Source organism: Struthio camelus, chromosome 11 (assembly GCF_040807025.1).
Source record: "Struthio camelus isolate bStrCam1 chromosome 11, bStrCam1.hap1, whole genome shotgun sequence".
NCBI lineage: Eukaryota > Metazoa > Chordata > Aves > Struthioniformes > Struthionidae > Struthio > Struthio camelus.
In genome coordinates, this window is record NC_090952.1 from 15,961,078 (window position 1) to 15,973,972 (window position 12,895).

The 12,895-nt window shown below is 38.5% G+C and overlaps 1 long non-coding RNA gene across 3 annotated transcripts in view; it reads right to left on the reverse strand.

The window, feature by feature from the left end:
- Positions 1 to 12,895, reverse strand: part of LOC138068763 (uncharacterized) — a 244,970-nt gene that overhangs the window by 115,638 nt on the left and 116,437 nt on the right. For all 3 annotated transcript variants that reach the window (XR_011143513.1, XR_011143511.1, XR_011143512.1), the window contains one exon: positions 10,040 to 10,087. This is a non-coding gene — a long non-coding RNA (uncharacterized lncRNA). The remainder of the gene's footprint in view (positions 1 to 10,039; positions 10,088 to 12,895) is intronic.

The following is a 12,895-nucleotide window of genomic DNA, read 5'->3' on the forward strand; positions in this document are numbered from 1 at the left end:
AAACTTAAATATAAATATGAACTTCCTCAAGTCTCCAAAACTGTAATAGATAATGAAGTACTAATCAATATAATATGTATTAATTATAATGCAAGAGTGCTGCAAATAAATGGCACTTCTGACAAAATAGCATCACCAAGGCTATGTCCATATTGCCTCTAACTTGGCACATTAGGCTCAGTGTCTGAAATATTGAAATCTTGAATTTACTGTTAAAGCCATGCAGAAAACGCATTTACAATAGCAAAACATGATTAATTCCAGATACTGTTCTGATTTTCTCCTTTAGATGTGTTCTAGCAGCATGAAAAGCTATTTTACTTCAGATTTCAGTATATATTTGAGTAACGCTCTGTGTGTGCATGTAGGTGGGTGGAAAAGGGAGTGGAAAGGCAGGGAAAGGTTTTCCTCTGGAGCAATCAGAATAAGCAAACTGGTTAGGGCTAGCAGAAGCACAGGTCCCCCAGGTAAGAGGGGAGGGGAAGGATACCAAGCAGGGCAGACAGCTACAGTATTTCTAAAGCCATTCAAACTTGCTGCCTCACAGATTCAGGAAGCAGGAGGGAAGAACAGTATTGGCCCACCTTTGAAAGAAAGTCTACAGCTTTGTGTCATTTAAACCTGAACAGCCATTAAAACATCAACAGCATGGAAAGCACTAATGCCATTTTAAATCTACAGTAAGCCTGTGAGATGCTAGGCAGTGAGCCATCTAATCCAACTTTTCTCATGATGTACCTGCTAACCACAATGAAAAAGGAACTAAACTGAATGATATATACTGAAAGTCAATTACTTTGATTCTAGGAATACATTTAGAAAATGAGCATGGAACAATTAGCAAGAAAGGAACGAGTAGTAATTTGTCACTGAATCACTCTGTAGCATATAGACTGTTCTCCAAACAGACATACTCGATCTGCAGTCAGCAAACTGTATATTTAATAGGGAAGGGTGAACTTGGTTGGCCTGATGTCCTATTGGCTTGATAATCTTGCCTTAGAAGTAAAACAAGTATAGAGACAGTTAAATTCTTTTTATTTGCACCTGCTTGTTATCCCAACATCAACTACAGACTTAGTTTCACTTAGTATATTTTTAAAGTCACCTTTCTGCACTTCCTTAGAATCATCCAAGGTGTAACATGCCCATTACACACCATCTCGGAATTAGGTCCGCCATAGGAACAGAGCTCAAAGAAACTTAAGGAAGTGTTCATTCACATGCCTTCAATTTTGACAAAAAAAAAAAATGTTTTTTTTTTTAAAGTCAAAATTTCCAACATGAGTGAGACAGAGGTTACAGACAGATATCCTCTTCCATTGCTAAGTCATTGGAAGACATTGTAGCATCCACCTGCTTGGCAGTATTTTCCAGCACAGAGCACGTGGACTAATCTGCTGGCAGAAACTGCTTGTGCTTTTCATGTGAGCAGAGCACAGAACCAGAAAACTGTACACATCACACAAGACAGAGCGTCTTCTATAGCAGTAGGATAATAAAGAGGACTAGTACTAACACATTGCTCACAATGAGGGAAAAACAGCACAGATCTTCAAAGGAAGTTAACATCCACATGAATGCCAATACAAGAGTCTAAATTCCTGGAAGGTTGTGCGTACCCATCAGATATTAACCACTCCTCCAGGAGTGTCGCTTTGCATCACGCATGGCCAGCATTTCAGCCAGCACACCAACTGCTGGTCCAGGGACCGACTGCCACTTCACACAGAGATGGGAAAGGAGCTGCTCGGGCAGAGCCAGCACAAAAGCTGAGCCTCTCCCAGCACCTCTCACCTGATGTCTGAAACCCAAGATATTACTTCTGTGATGAAGCTGGTGCCCTGTCTCATCCTAAAATATCATTACCACCCTGACATGACAGAGCTGGGGGCAGCTGCTACTAATCTCACAGCCACAAGGGCTGCTAGGCAGAGCCCCCAGGTTGGCTCCAGCTCCTGCAGCCACAGGGGTGGGACCAGCCTATCTACGTTAGTCACAAGGACAGAAAACTATTGAGCAAAATGCCCAGGTGATCCTAGGAAGTTGACTGAAGCATATTCTACAAAGAAAAGCAAAACAAAAGCCAACAAGTCATTACCAACCTGACCAGGGAGAAATTTCTTCTGCACATCTCATCGGGCAACTGATTTACCCTTGCACAGATAAGCTTTACCAAAAAACCTATTTCTATCTACCATCACTTCTAAGGATTCTCGGGAATGGTCTACAGAAAAATTTTTGCAGATTCTCTTCTCTTGCCAGCAAGACTTTGTTTTGTCAAAGTTGCAAGCAGGCTTACTGCAAAATAAGCAAGCATATAATGACTTTTTAGAATAGTTGGTGTGGCAATCACATTCTTATTTAATGCATGCAACCATGCAACACAAGCATTTCTTTTTTCCCCTTCTATACAGAATAGGTACCTACAATTTTCTTGTTAAGCATGTGGCTCTATTAATCTCATTTTAGTATTTCTGCTTTCTCTGGTCTTATTTCCTAAATCATTGTAAGACTGCACCTCATCACACATCTCATTCATCATTTTAGTTTGGATCATTAATCTTTGCCTCTCCTTCAAAAGATAATCCATGTTTAATAGCTACGTTATATAACGTGCACCAGGGTGCTGAAGGATTATTTTGCAAACTTTGGGAGGGCAGTATAGGCTACACCAGATTCAATTGCACATCCAAATATCATTTTTAAGAGGCCAAAAGTTCTCTGACAGGAAGTACTAGGAATATATTACAAACAGTTTCTGTGCAAGTCTTGAGAGAAATAAGAGAACATAATGGATTCCCCACATCCCTCTCGCCCAGCGGAATACAAACATTATTTTTAAACAACAAAGATAAAGGGGCAGTTTTAAAAAGAGGTTGACACTGATAAATATTTACTAACCCAAAAGCATCCTCCCAGAAGAGGCAGAACACTTATAGAAGATTAGATTTTCAAATGAAAAAGTGAACCCCAAGTGGATCTGGCATTCCTTGGGACAGAACATAACCTGTGATAAGAAGCATGTCTTCAAACATTTCCCCAGCTACATGTCACTACTTGTTTGTGTTATAATTAGTGACAGCACAACCTAAACACTTCCAAACAAGTATCAAACACTAAGGCATGATACCCAAGAATCACTTCACTTTCATAAGTCAGCACATTTAAGTTTTTGTCTTTTAAAACACTGCTTAAAGCTTTACAAATATTTTCTTCTGGACTCAGGCAACACTGGGTCTCTTTCACCTGATGTTTTAGCTAACTACCACACCCAAACACCACTGCTTTTTACTACACCACCAAGCAGTCTGCAGATTTCTCCAAACAACAAAAATTAACAAGGACAAAAAACAGTAAAGGAATGAGCCAATTGGGCAACTCCTCCTGACCTGAGGACCTCTTATCCTATCCAAAAGGGTTCAAACTTTGAAAGAAGCTCTTCGTCATGGAGAATAGTTCTTGATTTCATTGGAAAAGGGGGCTAAAAGTAGAACCTTGCACTGGAGTCACCTCACTACAAACTCTGTGGAGCAATAAGACAATATGACAGCTCATAGAATCACTTTATATCACAGCTAGAGCTTCAGATAAAGAGCAATATCCAAAAACAGTCTCATTTCTTGAGCTAAAATGGCCTATCTAAGACACTAGTGGTTCTGGCTAGCTTAGTTTTTTGGATTATCACTATGAGACCTCTTAGACGAGCACAATTCTGAGAAAGCGTTAAACAAGCTTTTTATATGAAAAGTAAATAGATATAGTGTAAATCATCACAAAAAACCCATAAAATCACAAATTAAAGCTAAGAAGCATAGCTCTCCAAAATTCACTGAAACTGCAGAAAATTTAGGCAAGGCATCAACTTCAGTAGATCCTATGATTAGGTTAAGTAATGAGAGAGTAAGGAGAAAAGTCTTATTTTAAATCAAAATACCTTAAGCTGTGCTACAGAGAAGCACTTGTCACAGCTCTGCATTCAAGGTCTGAGTTCTCCTGGAACTGGATGTCTAAGCCAGGAGTCAGGGGTAGTTGTTTTGTTTTCTGTTGTTTATTTAACTCTCTCTCTCTCGTTTATTTAACTCTCTCTCTCTCAAAAAAAAAAAAAAAAAAGCCATATGCACATGGCTACAGTACTAACTGCTGGGGGACCTTCCATATTGTCAAAGAGGTGCTCTGGATGGCACCCCAGGGTGCAGCATCAGTCCATCAGTTGATTTCACTATGAACAAGATTGTCAGGAAAGGACCAGGGCTGTGCTTCTGAGTGAACCACATTACTCCAAGCAGAGTCACAAGGTAAATTCGTAACAAAAAAAAAAAAAAAAACCACACACCACACACACACACAACACTTTCACATGCTAAATTTCTAATGAAGGTGCTCTTCTGTAGCGCTCCAGGCATTAATGGTATCCCTAAAACGTTAGATCAAGTCTTGCTGCATAAAAAACCCCTAGATTGCTGATTTTATTAACATGCAACAAAGCATTGAGCCCCTCTGCACCATCAAGACCTAGGAACTTCCAGGACTACTGAGCAAACTAGAAGTGCTACAAGCACAAGCATTGACACATTCAGCAGTAGGTACAGATAAGCCTAAGTTTCAACATTGATTTATGTATGCATGCATCACAATTAAGTGTAAAAATATTTTGTTGAACTAGGCCTACTAGATTTTCACACATACACTCTCTGCTCAGGCTCACCACTTATACCAGCCCTATCAACTGTAACTGACAGAGCTTTAACATTTCTCAGGCTTTATGCTGTGTTACCCTTACAACATCAAGTTCTTCTGAGAACGTGTTTCAGTAACTAATTGAAAGTGTTATGAAAGGCTACTGTTTAATGGATCAGACAATCCAAGACGTAAGACCGAATATAATGTATCTCCTCATTTAAGACTCTGCACACAAGTGCTGCATGGGTCCTACTGATGTTTAATATAGTGAGCAGTATTTAGACCAGTATACTAAAGAGCTCAGAGATTTAGAAGATTTGCCATGAAACAAGCAAAAGTCCATTAAACTTATTTGTGTGCTAGTAATCTCCCTGGATTATAATAAAATAATCCAGGCAAGAATCAGAATCCAGATCATAACTAAGAAATCCCTAAAAACTATAGGACAGAGAAATTGGGGCTGGAATTACTGCATTTAAGGAGTCTTACATCAAGGGCTTGTATTTTATCAGCAGATATCACCAAAAGCTTTGCAAATTCATACAGATTCTAAAGGGAAGAATAAGTCTCACATATTCATAGACAAATCATACGGGAAAAGAGTTTGGACCAGGAGGAAAAATGGAAACGAAGATGCATGGGGTAGTCAGAGGTGGCTGAGGCACTTTCCAAGCTTAAAACAGATGCTGAAGTTTAAGAGAACTCTATTTCCTCTAAAATAATTTATCTCAAACGATTATTGGAGTGCATTTAGCCAACAGAAATATTATTCCACTTTACTCTGACACTCTTGCCAGTAGATTACTTTCCATTTATAAAAAGCTATCCAGGCTATCCGGAGAGAAACATAGTGAGGACTGTGACTGAAATCAAGTATCTCCAGTCCTGCTACAAATTAGACTTCCTTTAGAATTACATTGTGCAACTTTCCAGCTCTCATCCACAATAAACAAACTTCTCAGTCATTTAAAATACTCTTCTTAAGCTGTTTCCATGTGATTATTCAGTTTGCAAACACTATGAAAAGAATATTATACGCCTTGTAATAAAGCTTCCACTAGTCAGGCATTATAACAACTCTTCAATAACTGTGCTGATCTTCAAAATTTCAAGCCTATTTTCCCTGCTACCAAAGAACTGCTGAGAAATATAGGTAAGATGCACTCGATCCCAATTTTACAGAGGTGCCATACAGGAGATCCAAGTGCATAACTGTAAAACAGCAAGACTGTTGAATCTCCCCTCGCCCACTTTTTCCTGAAATACCATGCTAAAATTTCCTATTTTATGTATATTATTTCCCACCAAATAACTCAAATTCCATGAATGAAATGCTTGAAATCTGCAGAGAATTGGGTGTTTACAGTTAACATATCCCTCATTTGAAAGGGTATCCCAGGCTATTCAGATGCTTTGTGCTACGTGTTTATCTTGCAATAACTAGCTGGCAAACATAAAGCTGGGAAGAAGTGATTTATTAGTGATATAAAGTAGTTCCAATGTGGATTTACTAAAAGCTCACACAAAGCTAAAGTATAATAAATTGCAAAGACAAACAACACCTCAGGGGTTTCCATTCATTTATATTACAGCTAGTTCAGATCTACTGGTTCTTCTGAGATAAATCCTTACATCCTCATATGAGGAAGCACAACTCTCTATAATGACTGCCAAAACAAACATGACAAGGATCATGGCTGTCCATTTTAGTACTAAAAGCTATAAAGCAAACAATCCAATCAACCTAAGGCCAAAGTTGGCTGCTGAAACTTGAATATATACTTCAGGGCAAATAAACCTATAATGCAGGTCATTTTTGTCAAGGTTACACTTTTCACATGAGAAAAGATTAACATTGGTATCCATCAGCTCTATATGGTAGGTTCACCAGTTAAGAATAACAAAAGAATTGTGCACACATACCCAGTAACTCTAAAAAGCACGAGTGTGTTCTTATAGCACATACAAGATCTCTGTTGCTTTTGAAAAAGTGATGTTTTCTTAGGCAGACCAGAAGTCAGAACAGAGGTGCCCACCAGTTGTTGAAGCTTCATAATCCCCTCATGGTTTATTCCCAGTGTAGTTAAGTGTTTTTGACATATTTTTAGCACTTCCAAGTACAAACATTTAAACAACAAAAAACCCACACATCACTAATTCAATGCTCTGCAAAACTCCTAGGATTGCCCTAAAAACTAGAGAACTTCATTTGAAGAATAAATGTGAAGTTTCTTCCACTTTCTTCCTGCTTTTCTGAGCTTATTAGATGTCCTAGCTTCACACTTTCAAGGCTTTCTCCAAAGACAACGATCAGAAACAATTTCATTGAAAATAAAACATGAGACTCATAGAATCTGTTGACCACAGAAAACAGCATGAAAAGTGTCACAGAACCATGATAAACCCTAACAGTCTTGTCAACTCTGTTTTTCTTCTATTCTGACACATTTTGGTGGTGAGCAGCAGATATCTATTTCCTAGAAACACTCCTATCTTGTGTGCATATTCACCTGAGTCTTCCTGACAGACTTTGACATTAGTCTTGAGGCTCGTTTATTTATTTAACTCTAAGGAGATCAATTATTCCTTTGGATAAAACCTGGTTGTCCTGTCAGTGTTTAAGGCATGGATGGAAAAAAAACACAGCAGCCATTTATTTACATTACACGCAAATGAAGTAAGAAGCAAACCTCACCATGCAGGACATTATCTGATTAAGCTAAGAACATTCCTTGGCTGTCCATTCAAGCAACCATTGTAAGCACTGTTCATTCATTTTAGAAAGGGGAAAACAAAGGTCTCTTGATTTCAATAAGTTGCACCGAGGTAAATACATTCATAGGCAACTACAGAGTGCAGGAACATGTCAGAGTGCACAGACTACCTCACAGCATCGCAATTAAGGCTCAGGGACACAAACTTCTCCCTTCTGCTGCCCTCACCTGCCATTTTGCCGTCGTCAGAAGGCAGCCCAGGCACGTGGGCAGGAAGGAAATCCAGCATGCTCAAACAGGTCCCCTGGCCTAGGCACTTGGTACCACCAGACTCAGGCACATCCCAAGCACTGCATTGGCCTGACACTTCAGATGCAGGCGCCAAAGACTTACTCCTCATCCAGCATATCACTTCAGAATACCCTTACCTTTACCAATGCAAGTTACCACACCAAAACCAATACACATCCTGGAGTCACTCATGCTTTCAAGATCAAAGCATGCTGATTTAAGGTTTAACCTGCATGACAGAGGAAAGAGACAGTGATTTCACTTAACTTCAGATCAGCAATGTCCTCCTACCGCAAATCACCCAAGGCATCCGGGGCAAGTACCTACAGACTCAGTCCCGACTCATCTCCCAAACGGATGATTTTTAAGAAATATCTCACTAACAGCTTAAAAATAAGACTCTGAAATACGTTTCCATTTATGAAACAGAATATTAAAAGAAATGTGACATAAACATGCATGCCAGATACATTCTATATTGTTTCTGTAGTTTTTTTAATCAAATAATTTGTCAATTTTTCTTCCACCAGAAAAGTAAACAAATTAGGTCTGAATATTAAAAAAAAAAAAAAAAAAAAGAAACACCACACAAACCTCTTTCAAATCTTAAGACTTCCTAGCTAAAGGCTAGAATATGCTTAAAGTATGTCTTCAAAGTACCTAAACACTTGCTTTTCATTCATCTGTGCTGTGTACATCTTCTTACTATGAACGGTACAGATGCATAACATTTTGCTATCCAAAAAGCTTATGCTCAGCATCTCACTGCCAAATACACCAGATTTTACACTTAAGTATACCAATCGGCAGGCACTAAAAACAAAATGTCACGTTACAGTAATGCTTCCAGAATACAGAGAATGTACAGATCTTTGATTGTATATTTTTTCCATTTTACTTCCTCTAAACTGTTCTTGCTATCACACTATGACATTTGTTGCTGGACTGCTTTTCAGGTTTTTCCACTGCACTTTATATTTTGCACTGCTGTTACATTTTTTCCTGCTCAGTGCATACTCTGGCTTTGTGAAAGGAAATATATTTTATTACCTAGCCAAAGAGCCAATTATCAGAAGATATTACAGTCATGCAGTAAGGACAGAAGCATTGTTCCCCTCTCTCCATGGGACTGAACACGTTTTAAGAATTTTACATTTCATTGATTTGTTTAACTGGAACTTAAAAATAAGCTGTCAGGTACAGAAGCCTCCTGCAACAGCAGAACAATCCTGCTGCAGCAAGTTTTACAAGGCTGCTGCAAAGAGGATGCTACTGTTCCCAGTTGAATGCAGTTAAAAATTAAACCCCATATTGTGTTTAAGACGCACAGAATGAGTCAAATTCTAACAAATGTTGAGAAACATCCTTCTATTAATAGCTCTGCTGATGTCATTAGACTATTTAAAGAATAAGATCCTATTCAGTGGAAGCTTATTAAGATATCTGTGCATTTCTTGCATGAACATTATTCTTTTATATAGAAATGGCTGAGAGCAGTCTCCAAATGCATGACTTGTTAACTTACATTACAGTTATCCAAAGGTCAAATTGAAAGAAAACAAACAAAACAATTCATCTCAACTCATCCTTAAGGATATTTTAAAAATATATCAAAGCATTTTGTTTCTTAAAGGTAGCTTTCATCCACATTGCATCACTTAAACAATTTTCAGCTTTTCCAAGTTCTTGGAAAAATATGCACATTTATCCTAATAGATACAGCAATAGAGATACTCAATTTTAATTAAATAACTTTTCCTCATCTTTCCAGACCAAGAATGTGTTATTGATCAGCCTTAAGACTCATGTAAATTATTCTGAAATCCATAAATTCACTCAATTCCTTGAGTGAACACACGTGGAACAAAAATATTTTTCTTTGAAAGTTGGGGTGCTTAGCATTTAACATTGGGCCTTGAAAAGGAAGACTGAAGAACCATTTCAGTTCTCTTTATTGTAGCAATCGTATTTTTTCTAGACTGAAGAGAATAAACTGCACAAGGAGAACAGTGAAGAAAAGGTTGTATTTCTAGTATTTTAGCTATATTACCATATGAAGCAAAACAAAAAATCCTGTATTAAAATAAGACTACCTATAAACCCGTCAAGTTTTTTCAATGCTATGGATTCAGCATAACAGTCAGAAATAGACTAAACTAAAAATTTGCAGTATAAGATTACATTCTCATTTACACTAGTCAAAGGCTGTCATAGATTGACTGCTTTACAATGGCAGGAGATCAGAAATCAATTCCAACACCACCTAAAAATATTAAAGGATTTAAAAAAAAAAAAAAAAAAAGCTGAAACACTTAAAGAAAGAGAGGAAGAGAGGTTAACTGTCATCTTACCAGTCCCTCTTCTCCCCTGGTTTCTGCTACTTTTGCAGTTTCGATGCCCTGAAAACAAAAGTTCAGAGATGGAACAAATTCAGTGAAAAAAGTCATTACATCATTATTCACTACTAAACTTTCAATATCATACCTCTATTGGGAGTCTTATCTGACTTGCATTGGCATGAGACCATCCTTCTCCTCCCAATTTATGGCCAATATTTCCAGAGCCACTCAGTGTAGGGACTATATACACGAATACATACACACAATTGATGTCTTCCCCTATGTCTTTCATTTGCAAAACTGTTGACAATTTTCTTCTGTTTATTAAAACAAAAATTGTTCTGTTCAACTTTACTACTTTAAATTCAATATTATAGTTTCATAAATAGGAAAGTCATTTAAAATTCAGATGCCATTTGACTTGAATATTTATCTAAAATTTACATTCCTAATTAGAATTTGCATTCTGTGTACCTTTAAATGTATATTTTGTACTCTGTATGAAACATAAATGAATACTTCAGAATATTGTCACTCAGTGCTCTTTCTGCCCTACAAAGACATGGAACATGGCCCACTTTTCCCTCAAAAATGCACACATATAGGCAAAAACATAACTAAATTAGAAAATAATTCATAGGCTGGGTTACTGAAAATCCTTCCCAAAAATGATTGAAAGTAAGGCTTTGTTACCTGTGCTGCTGGCAACAATGAGAAAGAAACCCTCACTTATGAAATTTAACTGGCTGCATATTATAGAAACAACAAGAACAGTGCAGTCACTAGCTAAGCAACGTGCATATCAAAGTTCTGGTTGCTTCTCCATATTCTGCCCTTAAATAAGTCTTTCATGCTTACAGTCCCTTTCAACAGGGCACGTTGCACCTAACAAAAGCGCAGCATTTCTTCTCGATGGGGGGGTCCAAAATTATTATTACAAAGCATATGTGAACTAGAAGCACCCTTAGTGCTGCTTGACTTTGGACATCACAAAGTCATTCCACTCTTTGGAATACAGTGCTTTTGAACAGATCTACCATTTCTAGTTTCCATCACTGCTCCTTGTGGGAGTTCACATACCATTTCTGCATCAAATCAACCAAAGGCTGAGGCTCATTCTGGTCCTGGCACCAGTCCTGCATGTTTGGGTGTACAGCTGCACAACACTACTTCACAGCTTTCTTCATTTCTACCTCCATTGCAATCCAGAGTTTGATGGGCACATCTTACGATCTACGTCTCCCTGCAGGTTGCACCATAACTTCTGTTGCCATTTTGTATGCCCACCTGATGATATAACTTAAGCTTCCCCCACCTGTGGTGGCCAGAGACCCAGGTTAAATTAAGAGACTGCCTGACAGGCCTCACTCATGCATCTGTATACCAGATTCTGCTGTTCCCCAGACTGCTGAGTCTGAGACCAGGTGACAGAAGGCATGGTCTGGCAAGGCATACAGAGCTCCCTTTCTACTTCACCATTTCCATCAGCTATCTGATTGCATCTGCTGGCCACTCTCTTCCTGTTGCTTGGTGGGTACTCAGAGTCATCCCACCTTCTCATTGGTGCAGAATCATTTGAATTCTGCTTCAGTGAGCTGTAGCTCGTTCTCTAAACAGTCAGCCTCAGCTACCTTTTATACTGCAATACACACTTTCAGTTTTCTAATCATAGCACTCATCTGAGTGACAATTCATCTTCCAGAAATGGGAGAAGTAATGTTCCAAAACAGTTTCCATCATTAAAAGAGAACATAGAGGGAAAAGACTGGACTCAGAGTAAGAGTAGAGTTTTATGGGAATTGGACAGTCTCCTTCCACCACCAGTCTGTAATTTGTACATGACTCATACAGTTTTCTGTATGCCCTTAGGGATTCATAGCTAGCCCTAACATACACTCCCTGATTCCCCCCTCGTCCTGATCAGCTGTGAAATGTGTATTGCTCTGTGATGTGAGCTCTTAAATCTACCAGCGTTATCTCGTTTACACTACATCCCATTAAGCAACCATAGATTATTCATCTCTTGTTATCAGGAGAGAAAGCGTCCTGTCATTTGCTGTGGCCAACTTTCAGGTTGGAATTATTTTACTGCTTGTAACACCCTATGCTGTTTATTGAAGTGATTGATTAAAACACCTCCTCTAAAGGTATAAATACACTGTAAAAAGCTGTTAAGAACCTTTGAGTTCTACCTGTTATAAACTCTGGAAGGTATACCCAGCTCAGTTTGTTTATCATTAAAGGGACTATCTAAGGCAACACCTTATCCTCCCACCACGGAGCTGCAGCCTCAACAGCAAGTTATCTAATCAGTTAGTGAAACTCTGTAGTGGCTTCTCTGTGATACTTTCCATGGCTTGTGATTAGGTTGCATATCCACATTACACCCAAAGGTAAATGACTGAAATCATTCTAGTCCAAAGAGCATAGCAGTCTGCCTTTTACCAGAATGTACAGCTGTTCTGCATCTGTGACAGCTCCATGATGCCTCTGCATTAACACTGCATCTCTACATCCTTGTAGGATGACACACTATCGCTATTTGCTCTGCTGGGTACAACACTAAAGCCTAACTAATCTTTTCCTTTTTCTTTCAAAGCCTGTTTTGGGGAATTTGCCTGCTTTCCATCATGCAAAGGTCCATAAGTGTGTGACAAGTACATACAAATTTGTAAGTCTCTGAAAGTCACATTCTTTAGCCTGAGCCTTTCTTTAACTGTTGGGTTTTTTTTGTTTGCTTGTTTTTGTTTGGGTTTTGGGGTTTTTTTTGGTAACGTGGCAGGCAAGAATTCCCTATACCATTAACAAAGGCCACAGTTCTCAGCTCTCAACTTTGGCTTGACTACTTTCAGCAAAATAGGTCACTAC